The sequence below is a fragment of the Molossus molossus genome, unplaced genomic scaffold (assembly GCF_014108415.1).
Source record: "Molossus molossus isolate mMolMol1 unplaced genomic scaffold, mMolMol1.p scaffold_m16_p_9, whole genome shotgun sequence".
Lineage (NCBI taxonomy): Eukaryota > Metazoa > Chordata > Mammalia > Chiroptera > Molossidae > Molossus > Molossus molossus.
Genome location: NW_023425403.1, coordinates 74,442,860 through 74,465,793, shown reverse-complemented (window position 1 = coordinate 74,465,793; position 22,934 = coordinate 74,442,860). Strand labels below are relative to the sequence as shown.

At 34.4% G+C, this 22,934-nt stretch overlaps 1 pseudogene; it reads left to right on the top strand.

Moving 5' to 3' along the window:
- The first annotated feature begins 211 nt into the window (after positions 1-211).
- LOC118622410 lies at positions 212-906 on the top strand (annotated as a pseudogene).
- The last annotated feature ends 22,028 nt before the right edge of the window (positions 907-22,934 follow it).

Below are 22,934 nucleotides of genomic sequence, written 5' to 3'. Positions count from 1 at the left end.
TTAAAAAAGCTTTCTCTGTTCTCAATGAAATGCCCATTTTATTTTAATATCAATAGACCATATTGAATGGCTCTACTTTCAGACTCTCTGTTCTGTTCCATCAATCTATATTTCTATCCTTTATCTGAAAATACACTGTTTTGTGTGCCAGAGTTTTGAACTGGGCAACAGAGGTTGGAGAGTACTTTGGTTGCCTGGATTGCAGATCGTGATGAATGTCCCCTCTCTAGAGGAACTATACTCCTTCAAGTGCAGTGACCTGCAGAGCTTGGCAAAGAGTCTGGGCCTTCGGGCTAACCTGAGGGCAGACAAGTTGCTAAAAGTCTTGAAAACCCATGTGAAACAGGAAACGTGAAAAGAAAATGGAAATCAGTATGCAAGTCAAACTTCTGCATCTTCTTGTGATGAGACCAAGATACAGATTAACAACCAGGGACATGCAGAGAGGGAACCAGCTGGTCCTTTCACCAAAACAAGGAGGAGGAGCAGGACTGTCCACAGGAATCCTGACGCTCAGCAGGATCACTCAGAGATAAAAACAAATGATCCCACTGAGCTCCAGAATCAAGAAAAGTGGGAGAACCAGGTTTTCAGAACTGCTGCAGAAACTCCTTCTTTACTAGATGAGAGCCCAGGAGACAAGAATGTAGTGTCCTTGGGAAATAGTGGAATAAATGGTAATGAAGATTCAAAGGTACCTTCGGAAAGAGAGAAGTCTGCCTACACATGGGTTTTCCAAATGTGGAAAAAAAATGAAAGAATTGTAAACTCAACTCTATACTTTAATAAGCTTCATGAGACCCATTTTAAGGAAATAGAGTCCATTGATCAATATATTAAGAGGAAAAAAAAACAAAAAAACATTCTGATGAACACAGTTTCGTTAAAGCACTGAAGAAGCACTAAGGAAGTGGTGGCAACTCCAATGGGTCTCCAAGGAAGACTTTGTGTGGCTTGTATTCTTCCAAGGACCAGACCCCAGGGCACTGCAGATCTCAGCACCTTTGTATGAAGGGGTCAGTCAAGCACTCCACTTTCTCGGCAACTAAAATGGGTGTCACGCCCTGGCCAGTTTGGCTCAGCGGTTAGAGCGTTGGCCTGCGGTCCGGAGAGACCCGGGTTCGGTTCCCGCAAAGGGCATGTGACTCGGTTGCAGTTTGTCCCCAGCCCTGGTTGGTCGTGCGGGTGGCAGCCACTCGATGTGTCCCTTTCACGTCGATATTTCTCTCTCTCTCTCTCTTCCTCTCTCTCCCTCCCACTCTATCTGTACAAAAAAATGGAAAAATGTCCTCGGGTGAAGATTAAAAATAAATAAATAAATAAATAAAATAAATAAATAAATAAAATGGATGTCAGGTCTCCACCTGCTACTAAAGATAATGAATATAAGCGTTCACTGACCAAGACTCCAGCCAGAAAGTCTCCACACATGTCCATACCTGGGAATACCCCAAAAGGCCAAGATTTGCTTGAGACAAAGTTAAAAACCACAAAGGGAGATTCCACTACAGTTATGACCCCGTTCATCTGAAGCAGCACAGACCCTGGTCTCCAACAAAAGACCAGTGTTTGATCTCAAAGCAAGTTTGTCTCCTCCTTTTAACTATGAGCCACACTAAGGACAACTGACACCATGGGGACAATCTAAAGAAAACACATTTCTAAATGAGCATGTAAACAGAGTTAGCCTCCACAAGAAAACTTACAAACAACCTCATTTCCAGACCAGGAAGGAGCAAGGGAAGAAACATGAGCAAGAACAAAAGGAGAAGAAAGATAAGATTTTGGGAACCTGAAGGGGCCTCCTTCCGGCTGCAGACTGAACTATTGTTCAACATCTTGTAAAACTATTTCTTTACTCTGAACTTTTCTTTGTAAATATTTTTATACCGTCCTTCCCACTTTAGTCAATAGATCTTTTTCTGCTCTTTGTTCATAATATCTGGTGTCAGGGGCTTCTTCACATGCTACAATCTCTGAAAAGATGTTACTACCTTAAAGCTCACATGTTCTTTGAAATGGTTTTAACCTAAGTCCCTGTACAACTCAGTTTTCCAATGAGACCCATCAGAGGTACTCTTTTTTTCCATTCTATAGATTCTTGACCTAGATTTTTAATGTCAATGTCCCCTGCTGGCTCCAATATTAACAGAATTGCAATCCTCTCCTAGGCAAGAGCATTTACCTGACTGTAGCTTGTTATGTTGAAAGCTTTAGTAGAAACTGAACAGTAATAACTTATGAATAGGGTATGCTTAAAAACTACCTCTTCATTCTCCAGAGAATCTAATAGTCTTAATGAAACTGTGGCCCATATGATTTGGTTATGGCATCAATATTCTACTCATGTGAAGTGGTACTTTTCAAGCTTACGCACCTTTGTTCAGATCACTTCTTGTAACTGCCATTTTACTCAATATATTCTTTTAAAAAAATTTTTTTTCTCCTTTATTAATTTTAGAGAGAGAGGAAGGGAGAGGGAGAGAGAGAGATAGGAGCATCGATGAGAGAGAGATAGAAACATTGATGAGGGAGAACATCAGTTGGCCGCTTCCTGCATGCTCCCCACTGGGGATCTGGCCCACACCTGGGCATGTGCCCTGACCCGGAATTGAACCTGTGACCTCTGGGTGCATGGGTTGATGTTCAACCACTGAGCCACTCTGGCTGGGCTCACTCAATATATTTTTAAAAACAAAACTCTGTAGCTCATTTTGGCCTTTCTTATTTAACAATGTATAGGGCCATATTGCAATTTGAGGATTACTACTTTAAGATTACTATGCTGCCAGACTTACATTTTATTCAATTTATGGGAAGACTTGAGTTGCTTAGTATCATACCCATGTTTGCTGCACCTAAGTGAAGCTTCTGAGTGTATAATCCTTCAGATGTTCATAAGTAATTTTTTTCTCATTGTAGTAGATTAAAAAATAAATAAATAGAATAAACATACACTCTTTTGAGCAACATTATATTCAACCTGGAAATCATAAAGTTTGAGTTTTCCAAATTTGTTTCTACTCTTCTTTTGACTATCCTCATTATATTTTCTTCTCATATGAATTTTGTATCAACTTGTCAATTTATATTTAAAAAATCAGCTGATATTTTTATTACAATTGTATTGAAACTATGAATTAGTTTGTAGAGAATTGACAGTTAATGATATTGAATAGTCCAATTCATTAGTATATGATATCTCCCTGTTTATTTAGGTCATCTGTGATTTTTCTCATTAGTGTTTTAGATTTCAGATTACAGATGTTGCCTTATATATAAATATGTTATGTTTTCGGTATTATTGTTAAATGTATTAGACAAGTAGGCCATTAAATTGAAGTAGCTTAAATGGCTTAGTAGCTCAGATCAGCAAACCAAAATTTAAGCCTGAAATGTCTCCCCGTTCAGAAGTCAAAATGTAAGGATAATCAATCAAAACCAACCAACTAGGCTTTCTCAATAAGAAAACTGCTTGAGCTATAGCCAATGAAATAATTTTCTTGCTTTGCTTCTGTCTCTTCTATTAAAAATCATGACCCTAGCGGCTATTGGTAGAGTCCTGCTAACAACTTTTAGTTTGACACTGCCAGATTCAAATTGAGTTTTGCTCAAGTAAACTCTTAAAAATTTCATTATGCTTGTTTATTTCTTTAACACTGTTATAAAATGGAGTATTTGAAAATTTTATTTTCAAAATTTTATTGCTATTTTAGATAATTATGACTGATTTTTTTTTATACTGGCATTATATCTTGAAACTTTACTAAACTATTCCTTAGTTCTATAACATATTTATATAACCTTTGTGTGTTTTTATGCAGAGATTCATGAAAACTAGAAAAATAGGCAATTATTTTTGTCTTTCTAATTTGTATGCCTTTTATATTTTTATTTCTTGCTTTTTTGCCCTAGTTATTATCTCCATAGTATATAAAACACGAGTGATGAGAATAAACATTATTGCCTTATTCCTGATTATAAAGGAAAACATTTAATCTTTCATCAATATGTATAATGGCACAATGAGGATGCGTCATTCTATTGATAGTTTTTAACACAAATGAGAACTTTTCAATAAATTTTTGTTTTGCATCTACTACAGTTATAATATTTTTTTTTCTCCTTTATTCTGTAGATATTAATTTAATTAAATTTATAGCATTAAATCGGATTTTCATTCTAAGGTTTAATCCCAGTAGGATTTTTTTTTTTAAATTTAAATAGTAAAAGTAAATATTAATGTATCTGCTTGGCTTAGATGTTGTATTTTTTAGAATATTTTTCATTAATTTATTCTTTCATAAATTTATACAGTTTACTACTTGATAGTTTTTTTTTTCTTACACTGTCTGTTCTTGGCTCTAATATCATTATAATTCTGGTATCATTATAACTGATAAGAATTTCTTCTTCCATATTCTCAAAGACATTCTGTTGAATTTATATTACATCTTCCTTAAATATAGTGATAATTTATCAGTTAAGCCAGTGGTTCTCAATCTTCCTAATGCCACGACCCTTTAATACAGTTCCTCTTGTCGTATGTGGGTGTATCTGCATGTGGGCGGACCCACTTGGAGACGGATAGAGGAGCAGTGTCTCAGTTCCTAAGACCATCGGAAATATGTGTTTTCCGATGGTGTTAGGTGACCCCCGTGAAAGGGTCATTCGACCCACAAAGGGATCGTGACCCACAGGTTAAACCATCTGATTCTAGAAATTTTTTTGTGTGGAAAAGTCAATAGGTGCAAATTCATTATCTTAAAAGATATAAGATGTTAATCCTTTAAGAGTGAGCTTTAATTTATGTCTTTAAAGGAATCTGTACATTTATGAACATAGAATTGTTCGAAGTTTTCCACTAATATTATTCAATACCTGTAGGTTTTATAGTAATAGCATTCATTATTTTAATTTTGTTGTGAGTAGGGCAGGAAGGGAGCAGAGCAAGAACCTTTGAAGATCATTGGAGGGGTGGCTTGTGGAATGTTGAAAACATTCTAATTGGGTAATTTTAACGTAACTCAGTCAACATGGAAAGGAAGGAAGGGGTAGAACAGGCAAGTCATTTCATGGCTTCTTTTCGTGGCTTCAAGTTTGAACACGCAGGTTGGGGACAGTTGCTCTGTAATACACAAGATTGGTAAAAGATAAAAACAAGGAGAGCAAGGTGCAGATGCAGAGGAAGCCATTCAGGCAACAAATACCAGCTTTACATTACAATAGAACAGAGGGTCATGGACCATAGTCACAGCTGTATAGAACAAAAAACAGATCATTTCTGAGTTAGTAATCTATGAAGAGTAGCAAACTCTGAGGAGTTTGAGTATAATTAAACAAATATAAATGTTACTGAAAATATTTATTGCAAAAGACATTACACTAGAAAATTACTGAATACAAAACAAAACATAACAAACTGTGGCTCAAATTCCATAAAATCACAATATTTCAATGAATATAGAAATTATTGTAGTTTACTATTCTGGGACTTGTACCTTACGCAATGTACTTTGTACTATGAATATCATCCTTGATAAATGTGGTGAATTAAAAAAAAAAATCTACAAACAAAGGCAAAATTAAAAAAAAAAAAAGAAAAGAAAGGGAGGTATAAATGGACCAATACTTCTAACATACTGGTTTTCATTGCTCTCTATATTTACTGATGGCACAGCTACCTACGAATTTACTTTCAATCCCGAGACTTGCGAAGTACTGATGCCATAACATAATATGATTGAACAGGTAACATATGTTTTCATTTTCTATAAGTTTTATTTTGGTAAAAATACCTTAAATTATATTTTTACTGGAATTTTTCAGAGTTAGAATCAGATGACGGGTCATTTGATCACTATCTCCACAGACGTATTCTCTTATGAAACTTGGTAGTTCTTCTTCAATTTTACTTATTTTCATAGCTTTTTGGCTTCAATTTAAGCACCCTTAATTTCCTCGGCTTTCTTGCCTTTCTACTGCACATGCCTTGTTAAAACCTTTCACACAGTATATCTCACCATCTGCGTTCTCTGCTCCTGCCCGCAAGCTCTTGGGACATGTTGGAGAAAATTCTATAACTGATCTGATTAGTGCCAGAGCATATTCATTGACTCACATTCGAAACTTGTGGGGACTTCAGCACTATTCACCAATTATATCACTTATCCCAACTCAGTCCTCTTTAAGTGTAATGCTTTCTGTGAAATGCTTTATCCTCATTCTGTCTAACCTAACTGCCCACATTTCAGTAGTTTGCTTCATAATGAACATGGAAAATAAAAGCACTCAGAAGTGAGTTTTCTTACCACCTCCACTATCCCTGAGTCACCTTCTTGAATGTTTAATTCCCAATTATCCCCCAATTCTTATATTCATACAGATTTTCAATGTATTCCTTTTATTCCTAAATCCTTCCTTCCCCTCATATGTTTACTTAATAATTTTTCCCCCTTCATCATCAAGCATCTTCGAAGGATAGTCTATACTCCCTGCAAATATTTTTTTTCTTCAGCTTATAAAAAACAGATTAAATTCTATTAAATATGTCCTTGGGTCATTAACAACCTACTGGATTCACTATTAATTCAATCGTCTTGAATCAGATGTGCATATGCTTTTCATACTTTATTATTCTAATTATTAAAGTCAAACGTTTTTACATCATACTCCACTTTTTTTGGTCCCACACTAATTATAATATTATATCCAAAAAACAGCTTGTTGTGGTGTCTTTCATTTTCTTTATCTTACAAAGGAGAAAATGAAGTTCAAACCATGAGTACTGCCCCGGCTGAGTTTCTTACCCCGCTCTGCCACAACTGTCTCCATCCTCTGGTCATTTCTGTTTTGAGAGATGAAATGAAAAGGCAGAGCATTCCCTATTTAGAACTCAGCTAGAAATGTGCCCCAATGGGTGACTCAAATTTTTGTTCCTCTGCATATGTCTGTGAATGACCATGAAAGCACAGGCATTAATTTGGGGTGACAAACAAAGTTTGGCCACTAGACAGATTTAAAAATACAAAGGTGTATAATGGGGATCAACTGTTTTCTTTTATCAGATATATGTATAAGTGTTCTTACTTGTATAGACAAGTTTAAAATTCCTCATTTGGGTAGATGTATGTGTTTGGAAAATATATTCCAAATCAAGAATAACCAGCCCAGTCATTTTTTTCCCTCCAATGCTTTCTCTAATTTCCCGCTCCCTATGAATATTTTTTTCCTCTCATTCACTATATCCTGCTTCTAATCTCACAGAGTTGCCACTTACCTGTGGCCAGGTAACAAAACATAGAATAAGAAGTATAAAATAGTCATGGTTGGGCAGACTTGAGTGGGAGCAGGAGCCGAGCATCTTCTTGTTTTTTTTTTGTTTGTTTGTTTGTTTGTTTTTATTCTATGGCAGATTCTGCAAAACAGGCCTGTTGCTGGTCTAACTCGGGGATGCTATTCTTACATGGATATGAATCAACATAAGCCTTTGGAGGCAGTGGATTTGCTTCTCCTGTGAACTCTGTGCTCCATTGTGTCCTTCTGTCATCTATGAGCTCAGGAAGGAAAACAGCTTTTCCCACCTCTTCCGGAATCAGATCCATTTCATTAAGGTTTTTTTGATTTTGACCCCTCACCTGAAGATAGGTTTTGTTGTTGTTGTTGTTGTTTGTTTTTATGGATTTTTAAAAGAGACAGCCCAGCTGGTATGGCTCAGTGGTTGAGTGTTGACCCTGCACCAAGAGGTTGCCAGTTCAATTCCTGGTCAGGGCACATGCCCAGGTTGTGAGCCAGATTCCCAGTGTGGGGCATGCAGGAGGCAGCCAATCGATGTTTTTATCTCTCCCTACTTCTCCCTTCCTCTCTCTCTAAAACCAATAAAGAAAAAAATAAAAATAAAAGAGACAGAGAGAGACAGAAAGAGAGAGATGTCCATCAATTGTGTCCTGTAGGCACCCTGACTGGCAATTGAACCTGTAACCTAGGTATATACCCTGACCAGGAATCGAACCCACGATCATTGGTGTACAGGATGATGCTCCACCCAACTGAGAATCCTGGTCAGGGCTTTATTAAGGTCTTCTGCTGGGAGGTCAAGGGTATGGTCCATTTACTTTCAGTGAGGGTTTTTGTAAGGGCTGGCAAACTAACCATGGATGCTTCTGCCATTTGTAATTTCTTGATAGGCCACAGAAAACATGTGGATATTTTCTGTACCAAGCTTCTCTGTACATAAAACCCAGTGCAGAATTTTACTTCTTCTAATTCATTTGTCTTTTAACTCTATTGTCCTTTCACAAAATGGAAAAAATAAATTTTTTTTAAAGGGACATCTCTTTGGTCTCTGCCTCTCAACAAATTCCCCACAAAGGCTAAATGCATATTTGGGTTTCACACCTCCCCAGACAGTAGCACTCATATAATTTATTCCAACTTTTCTGCTTATTCTTAGCCACTGTCCTAATTCAAACTCTCTCCATTTCATAGCATCTATTGAAATAAATTTTTAACTGACTTCTCTGTCTCTGGTTTCTTTATTTCATATTGCTGTCAGAGTTATGTTTTAAAATGAGCATTTAAAGTTGCAATGTAATGTGATGTTTTAAAAGTTTTATTACTGTAATCACAATAAATCTCACACATTTGAGTACTTACAAAATGACAGCCCATGTTTTAAGTGTCACTGACAGGTTGTCTAAGAACCTCAATTTTTATATGATGTAATCTAAAATTTCTAGAATAACAATAAACACACTTCAAGATGTTTCCCATCTAAATGATCTACCTTCCAATTTTTGAATTTCCTACAAAATTACACTTTTGTTACCTATGTTATTTGCTCTTCCAAGAGCAATGTCATGCTTTTTGGATCATTGCTTTTTTTCTGCCTACAATGCTCTGTTTCGCTTGTGCTTGGTAAACTGACTGTTTTTTCCCAAGGTATGTTTGCAATACATCTTTCTCTGTGAAACTTTTCCCAGTCCACGAGGCACCTTTAGTTACTCTGTTCTCTTGTGACAAGAACAGGGCTTTGTACATAAAGAAGAAATGCATTCTTGACTTGGTGATTCATGGAGTAGACTCAATTTTATCCTTCTGGATCCACCTGACTCACTTTCAGTTTTGATAACAGCACCATGGATGACATGTGAGTGTGTGACAGACTGAAGCAGAATTGACGAAGAACATATCCTAGAACCAACTCAAGGACTTCCAAGAGCTATGAATAAGAGGGGGGCTTTACGGAGATGTTTTGTGAATTAATGCAGGACAGGAGTCTCACATCTTTCCTCCAAAGTGGGTCAGGGCTGAGCTGTCCTGGCAGATGTTAACTCCTTCCCAGCAAGTTTAGGAAGTGTCAGCGTCATCCTTGGGGACCTTGATGTATGTCCGGTTTAGAAGGACCATGGCCCGGTGCCTGTCACATGCAAGAAATATCTAAAGTAATTGTGGCAGGAGAGCTGCATTTGGAAAATAGCTGCTCAAGCAGTTATACTGAGTCAGTGAATTAGTGAATGAGTTCTGTCAAGCAGAGGGGAGCAGCAGAGCGAAAGCTGCCAGTGTGGGTTCATTTTAGATCTGATCTAAAGGGGCACCTTGTGGGGAGATGAAACCTTGTGCAAAACAAACAAGAAAGCTGGAGTTGAGCTACCATATCCACCTGGACCAAAGAGGAAGTGATGGTAGGGAGCATTTTATTTTTATTATTACAATTGGGCTTTGTTCAGAACCCAGTGTCTCAGAATGCTTATTCAGCTCTTTACTCCAGCTGTGTTTTCATGACAGAGATATATGCAGGAGGGATGGAAGGGGGTCTAATAGACTTCTCAATTCCTCTTCTGAAAGCTACCAAAAACTATGTTGTTGTTTTTTTAATTAACATATACAGTTCTCAGCATTATCTACTCAGCTTTTTAGCAGATTTAGTAGGCTTTAAAAAATAATAATTATAGCCCTGGCCGGTTTGGCTCAGCGGTTAGAGCGTCAGCCTGCGGTCCTGAGAGACCCCGGTTCGGTTCCCCCTAAGGGCGCGTACCTCGGTTGCAGTTTGTCCCCGGCCCTGGTCGGTTGTGCGGGTGACAGCCACTCGATGTGTTCCTTTCACATCGATGTTTCTGTCTCTCTCTCTCTTCCTCTCTCTCCCTCCCACTCTACCTGAACAAAAAATTGAAAAATGTCCTCGGGTGAGGATAAAAAATAATAATAAATAATAATAATAATAATAATTATACAAAAACTTAACATGGATAATTTTTATGAACAATTAATTTAAGTGTTCAGTTTTGAATATTGACCAGTGTATAAACCCATGTAACAATTGCCACAATCCAGATAGAAACTACTGATGTTATCCGAGAAAGATCACTTAGCATTTCTAAGCAAATGCTAATAATAATTTATATCATGGTAGATTAGATTTGTATTTTCATTAGATCTTCATATTTTTTTCATTCTATTTTTCTCCAATCAATATATATTTACACTTACTTTTTGTTTGTTTGTTTTTTGTGATTGTATGTTTTTAAATCAATGTATGCTCAGGTTAAAAATGATTGAAATTAGTTCCGTCTCAAGTAGTAAAAAATATAAGATCATTTAACTCAGCACACTATACTTTCAATGTAGGCAATATTAGATCGAGAATTTTATCTTAATCATTTCTTGTTGAACCCCAAAATTATATATAAAAATAATTATTGTAGCATATTAAAAACATTATATAACAATATAAAATAATTGTTATTATATAATATTTTCTTTATATTATAATTATTTTATATTTATATTATATTTCATTAGTGCCAGATTACTTAAATTTTTTTTATCTTATTTTCTATCCATTCTTAATTGCATTGTAGACCTTAATTTTAAGATTAGTCACCTCCTGCCTAAATCACATTCTTTAGAATTTCTTTTAGTGATTGTCTTTTAATAAAAACACTATTTTCTGAAGATGTTTTTATTTAGTCACTGTTTTAAAAAAATAGTCTAACATATGATTCTTGGTTGATATTCTTTTTAATTTTATACATTATTCAATTGTCTTGTAACTTTTATTGCTGTTATTAGCCTACCTCTATACAGTTGTTCCTTTTAGGGCATCTATTCTTTGCTCTCTGAGTGGTTTTATAATTTTATAATTTTTGGCTTGTAATTCATTTTTTTTTTATCCTTTGTTCAGATAGAGTGGGAGGGAGAGAGAGAGAGAGACATCGATGTGAAAGGGACACATCGAGTGTTTGCCACCCGCACGACCCAACCAGGGCCGGGGACAAACTGCAACCGAGGTACGTGCCCTTACGGAAACCGAACCTGGGTCTCTCTGGACCGCAGGCTGTCGTCTAACCGCTGAGCCAAACTGGCCAGGGCGCTTGCAATTTCATTTGAAGTGCAAATGTCTTCTATCAATTTGCAGGTATTCTTAGTGATTCCTAGAAATCCAGTGTGTAGATGTCCTTGCATGCCTTTGTGGCTCTTACAAAAACCTTCCCTTGATTGGTGCAAGGGGAGTTTCTAGGAAGAGAGTCTCCTGGGCTCTGTGTACTCAGCAATGCAAGCAACTGGTGGCAGGGGCAACTGAGCCTTCGACTGCAGATTTATTATGAGAAAAATTGCATCTACACTTTCATAGATGTAACAGTTGTCATACCATGGAATAATATTCAATAATGGTTGTTGTTAAAAGCTACATCATATTTCACTGTAAAGGAATTACAAAATTATTTTTCCATTCCGCTTTTGCTTCTGATTTGCACTGTTTCCAGTTTCCACAAGAAAAATATTGTTGGAATTATGATTTTTTTCTCTTCTTATTTTCTTTCCTTCCTTTTATTTTATTTTCCAATAATCTTCTTTAAGTTAAATTCATAGACATTTATTTAAGTGGTGAAAAATACTAATAGTAGTTATTTTCTCCCTTATATAATCATATTGTTTAAAATGAGACACCTTAAAGAAGTTTAAGAGCTTATATGACAACTGGTTTTATAGGACAATTGAGTCATGTAATGCAATACTATCAAACATCTTGACATTATCTAAATCTAAATGTATTACACACTAGACATGACCTTACTCTGTCATTGAAAGCTTAAGTAATAATCCCTCATACTCCTGACCTAATCACAGTTCCAGTTAAAATATGCCTTTATGTAACATCTTTTTGGTATATATCCTAAGCTATAATATAATATTTCTGAGAAAGTCATGAGATTTCAAAAGAGTGGAAAATTGTATATTAGGTCTATTGTTAGTCATTACACATTGTTTGGTACTATGTATTTTATGGGTATTTATTTATTTATTTTTTATTAGTAAGTTTATTTTGAGTACTTATTGTTTTTTTTTCCCACAAAGTTTTAGCTTTTCAAGGATGGCTTTCGACTTGGAAGACATACCTTTGTCTCATGTAGGCTGCTCCATCTGCAGTCTTCACAACTAGTGCAACTCACCCTCATTAGTTTGAATGTGTTGAGGTATTTGAACAAATTATTTAGTGTCCAAATCTGATCCAGTTGTTTTTTTTATACCACAGCTAATCATAGTATTTCATCATTACTTGTGGTCTCAGATTTTTGGCAATTTTATAATTGTAATGGATGTAAAATTAAATCTGTTACTAAATAATGAATGTGTTCTTAAGTTATAGTTCATCTTTATAATCTTTGCTTTTTATTTTATTCTTATGTTTTTAACTTTCCAAGTATTTTTTTTTCTTTTCAAAATTATTTTCCAATTACAGTTGACATGCAATATTATATTAGCTTCAGGTGTACAATATAGTGATTAAGCAATTATATACCTTACGAAGTAATCACCTCAGTAAGTCTAGTAGCCATCTGAAACTGTACGTAGTTATTACAAAAGTATTGACTATATTTCTCATGCTGTACTATACATTTCAGTGACTATTTTTATAACCGCAATTTATACGTCTTAATCTCTTGCACCTTTTTCATCCACCCCCAGCACTCTCCCATCTGGAGCTAATCTTTGATTTTTAAATCACAGAGAGTAATTTTCATATTACAGAATAACAAAGGAATGCTACCAAACAGTGTTCTAGGCTCTGATTGATTAAACAAATTCTGTCTTTCCCTACACCAACCCTGGCCTTTCTTGTCCAGTCCCCATCCAACTGATTCTACTACTTAATATATAATTTCTTCTTATTAAAATAAAGGGGTTAATGATCCCAGATTTTTTATTCCAGTTCTAAAATTGGATACTGCATAATAAAAAGCAAATTGGAACATTAAAAAATATATACTATCCATTTTTAAAATGACTTAAAAGGTGACAATATTATATCCTTTTTGCATATAGATGGCTTTAGGCCCAAGTTCACAGTAGCGTAGATGTCTGCTGACTTGAAATCCAGCACTCTTGATTAGATTGCACTGCTCCCAGCATGCTGACCTCTGCAAACGGAGCTGCAGTTTGCAGACCTGAGTGCATTCACGTAACATTTTTTTACCACAGCAGCAGTTTGTCTTCACATGTGTTCTTTTTTTGCCTGTGATTGTTTTTGTTTTTAAGAAATAATTTAAAATGTTGATGATTTCTTTCAGTTACATATTCTTGACTGATTTGTGCTCACAATATGGTACCACTGGGTAGTATAACATTGATCATTCTCTACTATTTTATTAAATTCTAGCTACATTCAAGAGGCTTGAATAGTGTATCACAGGATTTATATCATTCATGGAAATAGTTTTCCAAATGAGAGTTAGAACACCTTAATATAGTTAGTCTTTAACTTTTTAAAAAAATAATGATTAATATTTTTTAATTCATTATCTACCTGTGCCCTTTACCATGTTCTTTCAGTGAGATAAAAATGGGTTTAGAATGATCCTAACAGCAATGTGTGTAATACATTTAATAGATAATATATATTTAATATAATAATTTTAAAGTATTATGTTATCCTTGAGAACACTTCTCTACTTTTATAAATAATTTTTATCTCATAAGTTTTTTTAACTTGCAGTGCATGTGCTCACTACACAATATAATTTTCAACAAAAAAATACTTCCCCCAACAGATAGTACTATAAAAGCTTTGTATCAGTATATGGATTAATATAAATATTTGAGACCTGCTTTATTAAGATGAATTTTATGCAAATTCTCATAAGAATAGGTTCTGTTTGCAGCTGTAAAAATGAATATATAAAGAAATGACAAGACAGACAGCTTGTCACAGCAGCAGCTGCTCCGATCTGTACAAGAGACGTGGAAGAGAATGAACAGCCTGTCTGTTTTCTTGCTGCTCTGAGTGGAATGAGCTGCTAAGGGGATCATGGCCTTAGGCTTGACTGTATGCATGCCACTAATTGGAAAGTGAAATATGTGAATTTTCCTAAGTTAAGAAAGAATTCCATATGATGGGCTTATTGTTGAACATGTACATTTGCTCCATAATTTATCTTTAAAGATGATTTGGTATAATTGACTTTATCTATCAAAATCTCCCATTAATGTGATTTGAATATTACTTGAGTAAAAACTGTTAAAATGGTCAGTTCATAAAAAAAAATCCTGCATGGTCACTCTTTACATAGCTTTTTATTTTCCTTAAAACTTTTAAAAAGTATTAAGCATAAATTGTATTTCTAAAACGTAACACAATTGTGTTGAAATTACTTGATTGTATATATTCATTTAATCAATGTAAAATAAACTAATATCTCTATGACACGTAAACTTGAAACATGAGTGTCCAAGAATTATGCGAAAGGATGAATAATAAGTATGGGATTTAGTTTGGTTAAAGAGATAGGTGAAATGGAAAAGGTAGTTACATGGAAAGATCACAGATTCTGGTGGAAACTAAGGATTATTGAAAGTATTTCTGGAGTGAATAGACTTGAACGATAAGAGGCAATGGTTTTAAGGTGAGAACTTTAAATCAATATGACATCAGAATTCATACTACTTGTAATAACAGTGCCTGGTATATGGCCACTGAGAAGATGTGGAAGAACAAGCCTATAACCAGGAGACTTATTAACAACATGTATAAAATCACCAACAGTTAGGGCAGGGGTTGTTGTTTTTGATTTCAAGAAAGTTAAAGTGATCCTAAAGCTAAAATCTTCCAAAATAAGCAGGAGTCAGATCTATAGATTCCTGAAAAGAGGAGGAACAGTGATGGGTCAAGTCTAATTATATGTCAGATCAGTAGGGAAGACAAAAGAATGGTCTAAGACATTGTAAATAATGCTACAATGGACATAGGGATGCATATATTCTTTCAAATCAGTGTTTCAGGCCCTGGATGGTTTGGCTCAGTGTTGGTCTGAGGACCAAAGGATCTCAGTCTTGATTCCCAGTCAAGGGTAGGCATATGAGCTATAGGCTCCATCCCCGAGTTGGAGGCAAGAAATTGATGTGTGAGGATTAACAACAAAAAAAAAGAAATTCTCAGGTTTATTTGGATACATTCACAGAAGTAGAATTTCTGGGTCATAACCAGTTCCATTCTTAAATTTTGAGGTAATTATATACTGCTTTTCATAGTGGCTGCACCAATCCGCATTCCACCAGCAGCGCACAAAGGTTCTCTTTTCTCCACAGTCTTGCCAACACTTATTTGTTGATTTATTGATGGTAGCCACTTAGACAAGTGTCCACTTTCACCACTCTTATTCAACATAGTATTGTAAGTCTTAGCCATAATACTTAGCCAAGAAGAATAAATAAAAAGAACTCAAATTGAAAAGGAAAAAGTAAAACTGTCACTATTTTTAGATGACATGATACTGTATATAGAGAACCCAAATATTCCATCTAAAAAATACTAGAACTGGTAAATGAACTTAGTAAAGTAGCAGGATACAAAATAAATATCTAGAAATCAGTTGTACTTTTATACACCAATAATAAAATATCAGAAGGGAAAACTAAAACAATAATCCCATCCCAATCCAATTTCCTAGAAATAAATTTAACCAAGGATCTAAAAGACCTGTACTCAGAAAATTATAAGACACTGCAGAAAGAAATTGAAGTAGATTCAGGTAAGTGGAAGCATATACTGTGTTCATGGATAGGAAGAATTAACATCATAAAATGCCCATAGTACCCGAAGTAATCTATAGATTGAATGCCATTCCTATCAAGAAACCAATGCACTATTTCATAGAACTAGAGCAAATATTCCAAAAATTTATATAAAACCACAAAAGATCCTGAATAGTAACAGCAATTTTGAGAAAAAAGAACAAAATTGGAGGAATCATGCTACCTGATATCAAACTATACTACAGGGCCATAATAATCAAAACAGCATGGTACTGACATAAAGACAGACACATAGATCAATGGAACAGAACAGAAAGCCCAGAAATAAACCTACACCTTTATAGTCAATTAATATTTAACCAAGAAGTCAAAAACATGCAATGGGCTAAAGATATTCTGTTCAATAAATGGTATTGAAAAAATTGGACAAATACATGCAAAAGAATGAAACTAGATCACTTTCTTACACTACATACAAGAATAAACTCCAAATGGATTAAAGACTTAAATGTTAGACTTGAAACCATAAAAATCCTAGAAGAAATTATAGGCTGTAAAATCTTGGACATTTGTCATAGAAATATTTTTTTCTGATATATTTCCTTGGGCAAGAGAAACAAAAGTAAAAATAAATAAATGGGCTTACATCAAACTAAAAAGTTTTTGCACAGCAAAGGAAACCATCACCATGATGAAAAGAAAATCCACTGAATGGGAGAACATATTTGTTGATACATTTTGTTACGGTGTTAATATTCAAAATTTATAAAGAACTTATAAAACTCAACATCAAAAAAACAAACAAAAAAAACTCCAAACAATCCAATTAAAAAATGGGCAAAGGACTTCCATAGACACTTCTCCAAAGAGTACATACAGATAGCCAATAGACATGAAAAGATGCTCATCATCACTAATTATCAGAGAAATACAAATTAAAACCACAATGAGATATTACCTCACAATTTGTTTTTTATATTGCATGCATGCATTTGAATTTTGTTCTTGACAGAACAATGGGGCAATGAAAAACTAACTCAGATGATTTTTGCTTTTTGATGTATGTATATTCTATCAAAACTCTTTATCTGGGTAACTGATGAATAAGGAAAGATTAAAGGAAAAGAAAACAAGGTTACCTTATATTTCCCTTTTCTTCAGTGTGGTCATTTTCTGTGTAAGTTATTAGCTAATACAGGAAGTAATATAATCATACATGATATGATAAAATTTCTTGAATGTTCATATTTTTTTAAATATCAATTTTTTTCTGTATTTGAAGCAACTCCTTGTTCAATTTGAAAGTACATCTTTTCAAGGCTGTCAGTGTCCCTTCTCAGTCAGTAGCAGTTGTAAGAAGCTTCCTTTACACTTGCTTTGAGTCTCATCGAAATCACATGTATCAAGAGTCTTCTTTAATTTTGTGCTCTTGGGACATTGGGCATGCTGTATGTGAAATGAGCCTCAAGGAACAGCTGTAGACACACAAGACATGTATCTCCTTTGCTCTTACGCTGGCTCCATTGTCCCATTGGACTTAAAGCACGGAAGTTCAAAGATAAAACTATTAAAAATTCAAAAAATGTGACAGCAGAGCATTAAACCAAGAGTAGCACTTTTTAGAGCAAGCCTGAACAACTGCACAGGTCTCATGCTCATGAAGGAAACTCCAGAAGGTCTAATCAAAATTGAAATACATTTGAATCTACCTTCTTCAAGCTTCCCATGATTTCAAATTACCTAGATAAATGTTTATTTTTTGAATTACATTTTCAACTAACTATGTAGGCTATAAAAGTTAAAACAAAGTATCTCTAAGAAAATGAATTTGGAGGAGTGTTGTTTACTAGGCAAATTAATTTGGTATGTCTTACAAGAAAGATATTTCTGACTCAGCTTTTGTCAGAAAATGTCAGGGAAATCAATGTGAGTGAAATATTCTGTTGGGTATTTATACTCAGTTATGTTTATGGAAAACCTATTTTTGTTCTTCATTTCCTGACCAGTGCAATACTCCATGACTCGATGGACCCTTCTGGGCTTTCTACTACTGCTTTTGTCTTTCCATCGCTCTTGCTCTCTGCCTCCATTATATGATTTTGAAAAGGACAGAACTCATAGATCTATGCAAAATATTTCCAATTATGTTATACTCATGAAGCAGGTTTGAATTGCAGGAGTTTGTTAAATTAAAAATGTTAATTTTTTTCACATGTTAGTCCTCTAAAGCTATTTGTTTTCTTTTTCAAAATATGCAATAATCTACAATGTGGATAATATTTTTACAAGTAGTATGTATGTCTAATTAATAAATATAAATAAAAATCTTCTCAGACACCTATATGAAATGTAAAGTTATGAGAAAAGAATTTGTCATGAATGTGTAATAACCTTTGGTTGTTTTGTTGCTCCTGTTATAATCATCCATAATCTATTTGGTTACTACATTTATATTATTAACTTTATTTAATTTTCAAGACTCTTTCCTCCTCTTTTCCTTGACCTATGTTTTTGGAGCAAAATTCTATTATTAGATTCAACTTGGTGGGGGGAAAAGAACAAAGAACATTTTTCCTTCGTGTAGGTACACATTCATCAATTTAGATGGGAATTCCATTGGAAATCAATAAACAGAGAACACAAAAAATGTCAAAGCTTGTCAACTAAATGGCTTTTGGGGCTAGCTAGCTTAGAAAAATCACCCAATTTATGAACACTGGATTAAGTGAGCGACTGTAGCATGATCAATTCTAAATACATCTTACATGTGATTGTCTAACCATTTGTTCTGCTTTTCTATTTTGTTCTGTGCACATGATCTTTTTATTTTCCATCAAATAATAGGTAATAGTATAAGAGGCTTTAAAACAAACTATATATCAGTGTCTTTGGTAGAATAACACAACTGTAAATTTGAAAAATATATTAATTTCATCATCCAATCATCAATGTTTAAAGAAGTATCTTTTCAAGAATTATACTAGAGAATCAAAGGAGCTAGTAATAATAAATAGGTCAGGAATATTTGCCTTTGTGTTAAAAAATAAGAAAACAATTATCTTTAAATATAGATTAAAAATAATATAATTTAAAATTTTACTTGTTCATAGTAAATGTTCAATAATTTTTTGATTAATAAATAAGTACATTAAGTAGGTCACTAGAGTTCTTTATTTGAGGAAGAGGCAAAGAAATGTGAATTTTTCTGATGACTCATGTATATGTGTATGTACAAGTATCTTCCAAAGGTATATTAGAGTGTTCTTTCAAAAGTATAGATTTGTTTGAATTAAGCACTTTGGTAAATATTTTGTTCATAAATTATAAATCTTAAATTAGACTTTATCTTAATTTCTTAAAATACAGGGGGTGCACTAAGGTAATAATATTAATTAATTTATATATGTATGTATGTATTTATATCTATAACTATCTCTATGCCATTATAATGAATATGAAATTACATATCAATTTTATTATAAGGAAAAGGTAAAATATTAAAATCAGTTAGATGTAGCCATTTCACCAGTAGAATTATTGGTAGTATAACTATATATTAATTTCAGGATTTATTAATTATCCTAACATGCAAATTGAATGTGTTTTCTGTCTTCTATATTTTTCATCATTTATTATCTTAATATATACCTTAAGGCCACACAGTTATATTTAATTTTTATTATTTCTCCAATCTTTATAGGTATCAATTTACTCTTACTAGAAAAACACAAATGACTTTAAAGAATCATAATAATTAAATCAAGGTATTGTTTCTTAAAGGTATCATGCACTTATTGAATGATTACCACATTTAAGCATATGGTAAATTTGTAGGGAGTGTCAGAATGCTAAAGAAAATTATTAATATTTTGCCATCTACTATCCCCCAAAAAGAGAAGAAAATATATGTATGCACACTCACACACTATACATATTCATCCATATAGTGTTGCTTTATTAATTACAGTTAGCAGCAATTTTTTTTTTACTTTTGCATTTGGGGGTCATGGTCACTGTAATTCACCTCTATTATAAATAGACTTAAATTTGAAAATAAATTAATTAATTTATTGCTGCATAATTTGAAGCCCCTTACTCCATTTAGCTCATTTGTATATAACCTGATTTATTTTTGAAAAGAAGTGAGGATAACAATCAATCAATATCTTTTAATACAATGGCCTAAAATTTGAGATATATAAATACCAAAGACACATTTAACATTTTGAATATATTTTATTTTTATTTTTTTTTAGAGAGAGAGGAAAGGAAAGGGAGAGATAAAAACATTGATGAGAGACACATTGATCTACAGGCTGCCTCCTGTATGCCCCACACTGGGGATTTGGCCCACAGCCTGGGCATGTGCCCTGACCGGGAATCGAATCAATGATCTCTTGGCACAAGGGTTGATGCTCAACCACTGAGTCACACCAACTGAGCACAGTTATTACATTTTTAAATTTAATTCCTCTTTATATCCAAACAATATTTTTTCAAAATATTTAACCAGTTGGCTTTATGTCATATTTAGACCAACTCAATATATCTATGAGAAAATCTTGGGAAAGGATGAAGAGTATCATATAAAGATCTAAAGAAATACAAAACTGTTAGAATAATAATTTAAAAATTAAACTAATTTGAACAGAAAAAATATTTTCAAAAGTTTGTAGCATCTGATAACTGTGTACTAAATAGAAAGAGAGACACTATCTCTTTCAGGCAGAAGTTGCACACACACACACACACATCAAATGGCTGAGGAACAATGTTCATTGGGTAGGGAAAATGAGGAGGTAGTTGTGCACTCTGGGTCCATCAGGTTCACTGGGATATTTTTCCATTTCTCTTCAGATAGAGGTGGGAGGGAGAGAGAGAAAAAAAACACATCGATGTGAGAGAGACACATTGACTGGTTGTCTCCCACACGATCCCGACCAGGGCCGGGCACCCAACTGCAACCAAAATATGTGCCCTTGACCAGAATTGAACTCACAACTCTTTAGTCCTCGGGCTAATGCTCTAATGGCTGAGCCAGACCAGCTAGGGCCACTTTTTTTTGTTTTTATGTTTTCACCCTCCTTATCTAATAATATAAAGTTCATAAAAGACAAAGTTGAGGAGTTTAAATCCAGGAAGAAAGATAGCAGAGCATTTTGGCTTTTTCACCTCCAATTTGCAATTCTCAAGTACGGGGAGAGGGGAAAGAGTTGTGTATTTCACTGGGCTTTGGAAGCCTGATCTTAACGATAGCATAAGAAGGTTAAAATACTAAAAATATATCAAAACCGTTTTATTAGAAATACTATTATATCAAACTATTTTATATATGCATTGTAATTCAATATATTGCATTCGTCTGTGGACAATAGACTGATATGCCACTGCGTATCTTCTGTTGTGAATGGAAGTGGCAAAGAAATTCTAGGAGTTGAACAAATTTTGTGAATGTCATATTCAATATTTGTTTATTAAAGTAGGCATTTCAAATTTGCAGCATAACTCTGTGAGTGTCTATAAGCTTTCACATGGTGTGGGTGATCTTTCCTAATGCTTAGGATGGGTATACATTCAGTTTTAAATGGGCAAGTAATGCTTATATCTACATTAAAACACATTATTATTTAAATCATTCATTTTTAGTGAATGTGCGGGGTATTATTGAGGACACAGCACATTTTACATAAAGAAAATCAAAACTCCAGCAAAATGTGAAGTTGAAGATTTTATAGCCTCACTCTGAGCAGGCATTATTTAAGAAGAAAGGAGGAGAGGTGACCTAACAGCCATGCCAGATGAAATTTTATAGTAAAAGTCATAGCTACTAAACAAAGCAATGTAAATAAATATGCAAAGAAATATTTGACTACTCATTGCAACTCATTGCGAATGTTACATAAGAAGCTAAGCTCACACCTGAGAGGAAAACAGGGTTCTGAATAAGAATTTGGCACAGAGCAGGAATTTCTACTCTGCTCTGATAGCTGGTTGAGTATATACCCTAATTTTGACATTACTTGGGGCACTGTATAGTGTCAGAAACTTTTTCGTATTACATTGTCAGTTTCGGTTCAGAAATTCATTATTTAATCTTTTTTTTCACAGAAGGAATTAAGCACATAATCAAAGATGTGCATGCCTTCATTTGTTTGCAGACCAGAGTAATCCCAATCACATATGCCAGAATCTATTTGTTGATTCTCTGTAATGCGTCACATTTAAAATTGTAAACATTGAAATACTATGCAAGGAATTGAAGGGTTGTTTAAATAATTGTGTCAACTTAAAAAAAAAAAAAAAAAAGATAAGCAATTCAGCCTGCAAAATCTAGTGTATTTGGGAGCAGCAGCAGGGGAATTGCAATTCAGGACAAGTAAACTATGGTCAAATTCAAGTCCAGAGAACAAAGGAGAAGCGTGTTCTCTTTTAGAAGACAGCAGGAAGTTGGGAGAAATGCTTCTGAGCAGAAGTTCATGGGAGGAATATGAGAATTGGAATTGGCAGCTGCTTCTCACCGGCTGCAGGCGAAGGCAGCTGGTTGTTACCAGTAGAGCTGAAATATCTCTCCTTGCTGAACCACGGGGCTGTGATGAGGGCATGTAGGTGAGAGTCCTCCCTTCATGGATTTCTGACTCCAATGTTGAGTTAGGTTTCCTTAACTCACTTTCCACATCGTATTCTCAGGAGGTGCTGTTAGGGACACTTGTTCCATATTCAAATACTGGCACAGGTTGGTGGTGGTTCCAAGTTCTGGGTCCTGTGGAAAGGAAATACATTTAAATTCTGATCAAGTCAAATTAGCAGGTATTTTGCCCAGATTGGTCAGTGAGTACAAAGAGTTAATTTCTGAAGCACAGAATAGGAATGTGAAACGTCTGTATGCAGCCGTGTAATAGGTA